General features: G+C 36.4%; 1 pseudogene; it reads left to right on the top strand.

The window, feature by feature from the left end:
* Positions 1-3,050: 3,050 nt before the first annotated feature.
* LOC122298778 lies at positions 3,051-6,254 on the top strand (annotated as a pseudogene).
* The last annotated feature ends 4,990 nt before the right edge of the window (positions 6,255-11,244 follow it).

Below are 11,244 nucleotides of genomic sequence, written 5' to 3'. Positions count from 1 at the left end.
GCTCTTTTTCACATTTCATAAACATGTCAAAATGTTATTTATATCTACACTAATCATGTCAAGAAACATTTTTCTCTTTCATACCGATTTCATTAGTAATGCAAAAATACATTACTGAGGTTGTTTTTCACATCTTCTTTTCAAAATGCATCATGCACATTTTAATAAACCAACCTCAGTTCATTTTCTTTTTATGCAAAGTCTAGCATAGAAACCCTGCTTACCTGTACTTCTTAGTTTTTCTGAATTTCATCACAACAGTGCCAAACGAATTTAGATCATCACCTATAAAAATTCATGTAACTTGAATAAATCTCCAATTGAACAGCTACTTCGTAATTGAACCTGAAATACTTAAATAACCTTTTATTTTATTCCTCAAGAACCCACAATTCTCTTAGAGTAATGATATACACCACACCATCATCCCATTTGCATCCTACTATATATAACGTGGTGCATTTATCACCATTTGATAATAAAGAAACATGCAATAAATGATCATTTAATGGTAGTAAATGTGCTACATCTTACTTAGTAGGATGTAAGTAAGATAGTAGTATGGTGTATAGAATTTTTCATTCTCTTAAACCTAAAATACCATCACTTTCTAGATTCATCAATATCCACTTAATAAATATTCCGTTAAATTCATTAATATCCTAAACTACCAACTTAACAATAGAAGCCCAACTTAATATGCAAGATGAACTTGGGAACAAGTCCAACTTAGAGCATTGGCAGTGATTTATGCATCTTCATATGTAAAATCACATCTTTTAAAGATTGATTTTGCATATGAAGAAAAACTCACATTAGATTATGCATTTTTGAACTAAATAATAATAAAATATTAATTATTTTATAATTTTGTTTCCTACAAGTCTGGATAGTCTATTTTAATTCTGTAAATATTTAATTATGTTCAAAATATTTACATGAATGAAAACAAATAATGTAGTCATATTTTATGTGTTATATTTTTTTTCCCAATTAAAAGCTTCGAACAAGAAGGGATTATTTTCCCAAAATATAAAATATGAGATCACGTCTTCAACGTTAAAATAATTCACTGCCCATTATTTACTGGTGCACAGTTTCGACAGATAGTTTATGTATTGTGCTGCCATGGCCCATACATACACTAGGTTTCTAGTTAATTATACATTTCATATTTTTATAAGAATTATAACTGTATAAATATATGTTTGAAAATCATTCAATATCAGTTTTGTTAGACTAGTTGCTCTCATCCTCAGTAGACACTTCAGTTGATTCATGTTCTTCTGGCATGTCACCTTCAATTACTTCAGGTTGAACATCTTCTCTACGCATTGGGACCATGTCATATTGGCTTAGATCAACAAATAGATTGATGCTTGATTCATTTTCTTGATATGCTTCTTCATAGTCTAGACTATCAACTTCTTCATGTGGTTTTTCTGCCTCTGGAATATAATCATATACATTTCTTGGTGCAAACTTCTCAACTACCCGCCATGGATTTCTGAACTTCGTATCAACTAAATAAAAAACTTGATTTGCGTGGCATGTGAGAACAAAATTGTTGAACCCAATGTTTCAAGTTTTGTGTAATTATATATCTACACATAGATTTCGGAATCATTCATATTAGCTATAGCTAGCTGTCAAACACTCATGTCACGGTTATCATCTCTATTTGCAACGTCTAGCTCGTCATCATCATTACTTACAGATTGGTCTTGAATCTTGATTTAATTGGACGTATAGGAAAATAGGATTAAATACCATATTATTTAAACGTTAACCCTACTCTCGGGGTTTCCTAGTCAAAAGGTTTTTAGGATATAATAATTTCATTTGTAAGGATCGTTCACATATATAAAAATATTTTTTAATTTTCAATTTTTAATTTTTTTACCAATTTATAACTTAATCATTACAATTTTTTAAAATTTTCAAACAAAACACAAAAAATAATACAAAATTTTCAAATTTTAAAATAAAAATTATATTAAAAAATTATATGCTTAAAATATTTATTTTTTTATATTTTTATTTAATTTTTTCTCTCTCGTTTTTCAAGACATATTAGGCTTAGTTTATATTGAAAGTTCATTTCAATCTATCTCATTTCATTATTATAACTTTCACAAATTTTTATATAAAATAAAATAAATAATCTAACTTTTTTTAAATGTTAAAACAATAATAATGTTTTTAAAAATAATATACTCACAATATTTTATTTAATTTTTAACTTTCATCTCAACTCATCTCGTCTTAACTTATTATCCAAATCTAACCTAAAACATTTTATAAACTTAAATTATTTTATTACTATTCAAATATTTCCCATCTAATCTCATTTCTCGAACATTCCCTACGATGCCGACATCACCTCAGATCCTCAAGTTCTTAATTAGCCCCTAAGGACCATATATATTTTGAGGAATACATTATTACTAACTCCAATTATATAAGTTTTCCACGTATATATTGACTTGAGGTCTCCTCCACTTTGTTGGTGCTACTACCATGAATCCACCCAGTAATTCCTGTAGTACGAAGTAATATTTGGAGTTAAATATTGTATTATTTTATTAGGAACGACTAATTAGTCTTTGCCTCAGTCAATTATATATTCATGGGGATATTGTTTCGTATTGTGAATATATAAGTGAATATACTAAGTATTGATTCTAGTAAATCGTATTGTGAATAAATGGGGCTGAAAAAGGCGGATTTAAACCATCAAGAGGGCATATAGTACATAAAATTAATAAATAAACACATAGAAGAAGTTATAACGTTTGCAATATTTTATTAAACATTTACTGTTGTCCGAAAACTTTACTCAAGAAGTTATAATTAGCTTCCATATTTCGTATCTATCTTCGACTCTAAATCCCAAATGAGAAAGACGACAACCCACTTAAATACATCCATCCATCCATGCATACATACATATTATATATATATATATATGCACACACACATACACAACGGTACCAACAACAAAACTATCAACCCGCCTCTTTTAGAAGCAGTTTATTCAGCCATTTTTGATGGCGCATGCATCATCTTCTTTCTGCATGCAGTATTTTGTGTTCATCTGTTGCTTTGTCTCGTCGATCACCTTTGTTTTTGGCACAGGGAATGAGACTGACAGGTTGTCCTTGCTGGACTTCAAGGCCAAGATAACTCATGACCCACTTGGTTTTCTGAGTTCCTGTAATGATAGCATCCATTTCTGCAGCTGGCAAGGTGTTACATGTGGTCGAAAACATCATGACAGGGTCACAAAATTGGACGTGCGATCCCAAAATCTGGGGGGCTCCATATCATCACAAGTAGGAAACTTGAGTTTTCTTAGGGAACTAATCCTCTCAAACAACAGCTTTATTCATATAATCCCTCCAGAAGTTGAGCGTCTGCGCAGGCTGCAAATCTTGGCAATAGGCAACAACAGTATCAGCGGCCAAATGCCAAGCAATATATCTAGTTGCACCAATCTCATCTTCATCGAAGTTTATTATAATAAACTATTTGGAGAAATCCCAGCAGAGCTTTGCACCTTGCCCAAGCTCCTACAATTGTCTCTTTACAATAATAACCTAACAGGAAGTATCCCACCTTCTTTTGGAAACTCATCTTCTCTCAAAATATTGGATGTTGTTTATAATAACTTGGGGGGGAGTATTCCTGAATCTTTTGGCCAGCTGACGAAACTTATATCTTTGAGTTTGGGTACAAATAGATTTGCTGGTTTAGTTCCTCCATCAATTTTTAATCTCTCTTCTATCACAGTCTTTGATGTAGGCGACAACAACATACAAGGGAGTCTTCCTTGGGACATGGGAAACACCTTACCCAATCTCCAACTTTTTAACATTTTTAGAAATCAATCCCTGTTTCAATAGCTAATGCTTCATATCTATATGGCCTGTAGATGTACTCCAATAAACTCTCTGGAAAAGTTCCCTCTATAGAAATGCTGTACAGACTTGAGGCGTTTTCCATTCACTCCAATCGCTTTGGACATGGTGGAGGAAATGACTTGAGTTTTCTTTGCTCTCTCACTAATGCCACGGATCTCAGGATATTGTCTACAGGTAATAATAACCTTGGCGGTGTGTTACCTAATTGCATTAGCAACTTCTCGACTACTCTTAGCATATTGGGTCTAGGAGAAAATAGAATATCCGGAAGCATTCCAAGAGGCATAGGAAATCTCATCAACTTGGAGTGGATGGAGATTGGCAGGAACAAAATTTCAGGTAATATTCCCTCTGAAATCAGCTATCTTGAGAAGTTAAGAATTTTGGATTTATATATAAACAACCTCTCAGGGAACATTCCACCCTCTCTAGGAAACTTAACACTACGGATAAAATTGTATTTAGGAATGAATAATCTTCATGGTGCAATCCCTCCAAGCCTAGCTAAGTGCCAAAATTTGGTGGAATTGTTTCTTTCTAGTAATAAGCTCAGTGGTGTTATCCCTCCACAAGTCATGAGTCTAATCTCATTCTCCCTAATTGCTGTGGACTTGTCTGCAAACCAATTTACTGGTATCCTCCCCATGGAAATGGGAAACTTCAAAAATCTAGAAAGATTTGATATTTCTGAAAATAAGTTATTTGGTGAAATCCCAGCAAGTCTTGGTGGCTGTGTAAAGCTTGAAGTTCTTTACATGAGAAAAAACTTCTTCCAAGGACCCATTCCTTCATCATTGGAGTCATTAATTACCAGGAATTGAACTTTTAGATCTTTCTTACAACAATTTGTCTGGAGAAATTCCAAAGTTTTTGGAACGTTTCAACTTTTTGCAGCAATTGAATCTATCTTACAACTATTTTGAGGGTGAGGTACGAACAAAAGGAGTTTTCCATAATGCAAGTGCAACTTCAGTTCAGGGAAATGGTGAGCTATGTGGTGGAATAACAGAGTTTGAGCTTCCTAAATGTAAATTCAAAAGATCCCAAAAGGGGCAGAAGCTGACCCTTACCTTGAAGTTGATCATCTCTCTACTCGCTGCACTTCTTGGAATCACTTTGGTTTTGTTGTGTCTACTTTTTTCTCTAAGAAAGAAGAGAAAAGAAAACCCTTCAAGAAACTCAGAAAATTCTCTTCTGAATGTATCTTACCAAAGTCTCCTAAAAGCTACAAACGGGTTCTCCTTGGCTAATTTAATTGGTGTTGGTAGCTTTGGGTCTGTGTATAAAGGAATTCTTGATCAGGATTCACGTACAATTGCTGTCAAGGTCCTCAACCTCTTGCGCCATGGAGCTTCTAAGAGTTTCATTGCTGAATGTGAAGCTTTAAGAAATGTCAGACATCGGAATCTTGTAAAAGTACTTTCAGCTTGTTCAAGTGCCGACTTTCAAGGTCATGATTTCGAGGCTTTGGTGTATGAATTCATGGTAAATGGCAATCTAGATGAGTGGTTGCATCCAAATCCAAAAACAAATGATGATGAGGCTCTAAAGAAACGACACAGTTTGAGTCTTCTTCAAAGGTTGAATATCGCCATTGATGTTGCTAACACATTGGAATATCTTCATCATCGTTGCGATAAACCGATTGTTCACTGCGATCTCAAGCCAAGAAATGTTCTTCTCGATGAAGAAATGATTGCACATGTTGGTGACTTTGGCTTGTCGAGATTTCTTATTGAGCACACACATGATCTTTCAACTAATCAATCAAGCTCCGTTGGAGTAAGAGGAACAGTGGGTTATGCTCCACCGGGTATTTTATTTTCTCATATCACATTTTTTCTTTCCATGATCTCAAGTTCATTACAAATACCAAGACTATGTACTTACTTTCATTTTCCTTTCAAACAAACATATTATATGTGAATATACAGAGTATGGTATCGGAAAGAGGTAACAACATATGGTGATGTATATAGTTATGGCATACTCTTGCTGGAGATGTTCATAGGAAAAAGGCCAACCGATGACATGTTCAAGGACAGCTTTATGCTACATGAATTTGTCAAAGCGGCATTGCCTGAATGACTGGTTGATGTTATTGATCCTATTCTTCTTTGGGAAAGAGAAGATCAGCATGGAGAGATAAGAACCAATGAAACTCCCAATTATCAGAGTCAAATTAGAATTAGGTCCAAAATTAGAGAAGGCTTGAGTTTGATACTTGGAATTGGAGTAGCTTGTTCCATGGAATTTCCAAGGGAAAGGATGAACATCAAGGATGTCTTGAAAGTGCTACATTCGATTCGAGAAAAGACTTCTTGGGATTAGTATTGCATAGAGAAAGAACTAAAGGGTCGATTGATTAGTAGTATTACATTTTGCTTTGGGGAAATAAGAAGCACTTTTACATTTTTGTTGTCACATAATATCTTCTTGTTTTATAGAAAGTTCGAAGGGTCTGGCTTTTTCAATGTTACCAGAGTCGAAAGATGAGTTTATATATATAGTGTACACATAATTAATCAGCTAAGTAATGGCCAAATATTTACAAAAGGAAAGAAATAATATCCGCAACTAAAAAGGAAAGAAATAAAGTGAAGTCAGCTGTACTATATATACTGTCTAGGATAGCTGTTAGGAATTCACTGCAAGATATGCATGCCTTGATCTAATTTTAATTGATTTAAGGGAGCTTGGCTTACGTCAACATCCCCCCGAATGAATGGGGGGCTCGCAAACCATGAGCTTGTCTCACAAAAACAGAAACAAGAGGAGGAAAGTCCCTTGGTAAAGAGGTCTGCCAACTAGTCAACAGTGGAAATAAAACAAAGAGCAACATCCTTGTTGTGGATTTTCTCTTGAATGAAATGAATATCAACTTCAACATGTTTTGTACAGGCATGAAAAATCTGATTAGAGGCTAAAGAAATAGCGCCAAGATTATCGCAATGAATAATAGGAGGAAAAACTAAGGAAATGGACAGGTCTTTGAGAATCTTCTGAATCCAATAAACTTCAGTGACAGTCATGGCAAGAGCACGGTATTCAACTTCTACACTTGATCAGGAAACAATGGATTGCTTCTTGGCACACCAGGAGACTAAACAAGGACCCAGAAAAACACCATAACCCGTAGTAGATTGGCGATCATCCAGATCACCTTCTCAATCTGAATCATTAAAGGCTTGTAAGTGAAGAGAACCCCGAGTATAATATAATCCATGATCGATAGTGCCCTTTAAATAGCGTAAGACACGCTTGGCGGAGGACCAATGTGTAATGGTTGGAGAATGGAGATACTAGTATAATTGATTGACCGAGTAGGAAATCACAGGCCAAGTGAGAGTGCAGTATTGAAGAGCCCCTACAACTTGTCAATATTTGATGATATCAGGGAGAGGTTCACTAGAATGAGAGGCAAGTTTTCTACCTGCAACACAAGGAGCGGCATAGGGCTTGGCTCCGTTCATTTTAGCACGATGCAACACATCAAGAATGTACTTGCTTTGACGAAGATGAAGACCATGAGCATCAGGAAAGTGGGGATCAACATAGCCATGTGGTTGTTCAATATACACCTCCTCATCAATGGTCCCATGTAAGAATGTATTGGAAACATCCAACTGACGAATGTTCCAACCAAAGTGAACGGCAATGTCCAATACAAGCTAGATAGTGGCAGGTTTGATAACAGAGCTAAAAGTCTCTGAGAAATTAATGCCGGGAACTTGTTCAAAGCCCTTAGCGACCAATTGAGCCTTACGACAATCAAGAGACCCATCCTCATTTTGTTTAGTTTTGTACACTCATTTAGTATCAATAATATTTTGGGTAGTGGGACGTGGACAAAGAGTCCAAGTATTATTTTCCACCAACGCAGTGTATTCTTGGTCCATGGCATTTCTCCACCCATTAGAAGTTATGGCTTGAGAAAAGGTTTTAGGGTTAGGTAAGGAGGTGGTTGTATTAAGAGCAAGAAGCAGATGTTTTCTTGAATAAAACGAAGTGCAATCAGGGAAAGATTTAGGGCTTAGAGAGCCAGTTTGGGAACGAGTGGTCATGCATGTAGGGGGTAAATGTCAAGTATGGAAAGTGTGGAAGGATAGGGAATCTCGAGATTGAGGAAAGAGTTTGAGTGAGGGGAGATTGTATCCGAAGATGGAAGGATGGAAGAGGATGTTTCGGTGAGGGGAGAGAGATTTTCAATAGATTGATTTTCAGTGGAGGGATATATGCTTGGGTGAGGTGTAGGTGAGTTAATTTTGGGTGAGTGATCTACGGTGGATTGATTTTTAGTGAAGGGAGGTATGTGTGAGTGATTTATGGGTGAGTGAGGTGTAGGTAAGTGAGGATAGGTGAGTTATTTATTTGTGAGTGATTTATGGGTGAGGGATTTTTTGTGAGATGTTGGCTTGAAAAAAGAATGTGCAATTGAGAGGTGGAAGAGGGGATTGTCGTAATTAGAGACAGAATTGTGCCAGCCGAATGTGAGGATGGTAGAAGCAGAGTTTGACTTGTGGGAAAATAAAAAGGATCACGTTGGGATCAGCTAGAGGGTTGAGAGACATCCATCTTTCTCTGTGCAGGAAATAAATGCTCATCAAAGACCACATGTCATAACAAATGAACTTTTTTTTTATATTCGATCAAAACGACAATATCCCTTATGGTTGGATGAATAACCTAAAAAGATACATTGTTTGCTTCTAAAGGCAAGTTTATTGGCAGCATATGGTCTTAACAAAGGATAACATGCACACCCAAACGTCCTAAGTTGGAAATAATCCGGCGGTTTTTTAAACAACTTACTGTAGGGTGACTCAAAATTTAGAGTAGGGGTAGGAAGATGGTTGATGAGATGAATAGCAGTGGAGAACGCATCAACCCAAAAAGTGGAAGGGCTATTAGACTGAGCTAGAAGAGAGAGGCCAATCTCCATGATATGCCGGTGTTTACGTTCAACAATTCTATTTTGTTGTGATGTATAGGGACAAGTTAACCGATGGTGAATCCCATTTGAATTTAGAAAAGAGATAAATTGATTGGATGTGAATTCACCACCATTGTCAAATTGAAATTGTTTAATCTTTCACAAGAACAAATTTTCAACTAAAAGCTTGAATTTAACAAAGACAACCATGTAAATCGATAGTAGTTGTCAATAAAAATTACATAATAAAGACAACCACCTTGAGATTTAATAGGTGATACCCATACATTGGAATGAATAGTTTACAAAGGAACTAGAGACACCGTATTAGAATCATTGAAATGAAGTTTTTTGGCTTTTCCCAACTGGCAAGCGAAACAAAGATATTCTTGAGAGGCCGACCCTTGAAGTGGAAGCTTGAAGGAATATATGACAAACTTAGTAATTTGAGTGAAGGATGTCCTTGTCTTGCATGCCAAACATCTAAGGAAGTTTTAACACCGAAAAGAGCTACTTGTGCATGACACATTTTTATGGTATTTTTGTTGAGATGCACAGGATAGAGGCCGTCTCTACTCAGACCCTCCAGTAGGGTGGTTCCTGTTTTGTTGTCCTTAACAAAGAAATAGGAATCTGTTAGAAGAAAAAAACAATCATTATCAACACAAAGTTGGTTTATGGAAAGAAGGTTGGTTGTGGCATCGAGACAATGTAAAACACGGTTAAAGAGTAAATTTGGCTGTGGAGTGTTTAAAGAAAAGGAACCTGTGTTTTGGATTGTAAGACCATTACCATTACCCACATACAGCTACCATTTCAGTGCCACCGTACGTCCTCTGAAGAGTGAGATTTGCCAAGTCATTCGTGATATGCTGATTGGCTCCACTGTCGGCAAACCACGTGTTCTCTTCATGGTGTGCATTGTTATGTGCCACTATAACAGCAAGTTGTAATCCATCCTGTAATAGTAGTCAAGGCATTATGGCTAGATCTTCCGCAGATCTGACAAGGTACACGTGCAGGATGAGAGTAGTTGTGCTGAGGAAAATGTTGACTGGAAGTTTTTAGGCTTTGGTTGCGAAGTCCTCGGTGGAAATTGATTCCAATTAGGATGGAAGTTGTTGTTGTTTTTAGGCTTCCTTGGACCATTCTTAAATTGATTTCTAAAGGCTGCCACCATAGCAAAAGTCTACTGCTCCATAGTTCTATGATACCAAGTTTGATTCTCAAGAAGAACCTCATAAGACAGGAGCTCTGATTGAAAATCTTCTAGGCTCATCATATTATTTCGTAGTGCAAAAGAGCAGGAGACAGTAAAGGGATTAAAGGAAGCATTAAAACCTCCTATAATGTAGTTGATCAAATCCTCTTCACCAACAGGCTACCCAACAGCAGCTAGTTGATTGACACTCATCTTGGCAGTGTTCAAGAATTCACTGTAGCTTTGTTCTCCTTGATGCAAGTTTTGTAAAATACGCTTCAAATGTCTGACCCGAGAATGAGCATGAGAGGAATATTTGTTTGCCAAAGTGTTCCATACTTACTTTGCCGAGTTTAAACCATACAGAGATGGTAGGACTTGATCAGCAAGTGTGGAGTTGATTAATCCAAGAACGAACTATTGTGCTTCCGGCCTGTCCAAAAATCATACAAAACAATTTTAAAGTGGTTCAGCAAATTGCTTACGTCCACTGGAGCCTCTTTTATAGAATTTGTACGAGATTTACAAAAAACTCTACAAAATTCTATTTCTCTCTCACGTCCCTCTTTCTCTCTTCGCCCACTGCATTCTCTGCAGATCAGAACTCTCAGATTTATAGGAGAAGTTCTCTTCAACAATTTGCTGATCAGTTTCGGTGCAGCAATTTGCTGCTGAAAAAATCGGAGGCGCCTAATAAAAACAAGGCACCGAACGGTGCATGTGCGTTCGGTGCAGCAGGCCACTTAGGTGGCTTTCAACAATCACCCCCTCCACCCAAGTATGCCATACCATATTGCTTGTAAATTGATTCATTTTTCAAATGAATACACCTCTTTATTTGACATGAGAGACTTCTGTTATCGAATACGCTCCAATGCACCCGACGGTGCTTAGCAGTGTACAATACTGATCAAGTCCAAACAGTGTTGGAACTCGATCCCTGTGACGACTTTCGTCAACATATCTGCTAGATTATCTTCAGTGCCAATCTTCTGAAGTTTGATGTCATCTTCTTCTAATATTTCACATATAAGGTGAAATCGGACATATATATGCTTTGTTCGAGAGTGATAAACCTGATTCTTGGCCAAATGGATTGCACTTTGACTGTCATAGTAAACGGTAACCTCTTGCTGCTCAAAGCCCAAATCTATTACCAATCCCTATAACCAAATGGCTTCTTTCAT

This window comes from Carya illinoinensis, chromosome 16 (genome assembly GCF_018687715.1).
Source record: "Carya illinoinensis cultivar Pawnee chromosome 16, C.illinoinensisPawnee_v1, whole genome shotgun sequence".
Taxonomy (NCBI): Eukaryota; Viridiplantae; Streptophyta; class Magnoliopsida; order Fagales; family Juglandaceae; genus Carya; species Carya illinoinensis.
This window is presented reverse-complemented; position numbering and strand designations above follow the sequence as displayed.